This window comes from Austrofundulus limnaeus, unplaced genomic scaffold (genome assembly GCF_001266775.1).
Source record: "Austrofundulus limnaeus strain Quisiro unplaced genomic scaffold, Austrofundulus_limnaeus-1.0 Scaffold624, whole genome shotgun sequence".
Taxonomy (NCBI): domain Eukaryota; kingdom Metazoa; phylum Chordata; class Actinopteri; order Cyprinodontiformes; family Rivulidae; genus Austrofundulus; species Austrofundulus limnaeus.
Window position 1 is genome coordinate 296847 of NW_013953026.1, and position 379 is coordinate 297225.

Sequence of the window (379 nt, forward strand, 5' to 3'; positions counted from 1 at the left end):
GCCTGAATGTTTCCTTTGTTTAAAATGCTGAACAGGTCCATCGGCATGAAGGTTTGTTTGAAGCAGGTAGAAGATGACTGAGCAATAAAGTTAGGTAGAAGCATTCTTTTGCAATCTGTGTTAATAGAACTGTGATAATCAGGTGTTAAAATCCAGCCAATGCCCCGTGTGAGGGTTGAACTCACGACCTTCAGATTATGAGACTGATGCGCTGCCTACTGCGCAAACGAGGCCAGAAATGCCAAAAAAGTGCATGTGTTATCCCATCACAATCATACCACGGGATCAAGCTTTTAGCTACTCCACACGTTTGGTTGATTTTATCTGATCACATGACTGATTGAGCACATGACTCCATCAAGACAAAGCCTGTACTTTT

At 42.5% G+C, this 379-nt stretch overlaps 1 non-coding gene across 1 annotated transcript; it reads right to left on the reverse strand.

Annotated features, from left to right (window-relative positions):
* Positions 1-160: 160 nt before the first annotated feature.
* On the reverse strand, positions 161-233 carry trnam-cau (transfer RNA methionine (anticodon CAU)). The gene has a single exon. It is a non-coding gene; the product is annotated as a tRNA-Met (tRNA).
* Positions 234-379: the final 146 nt, after the last annotated feature.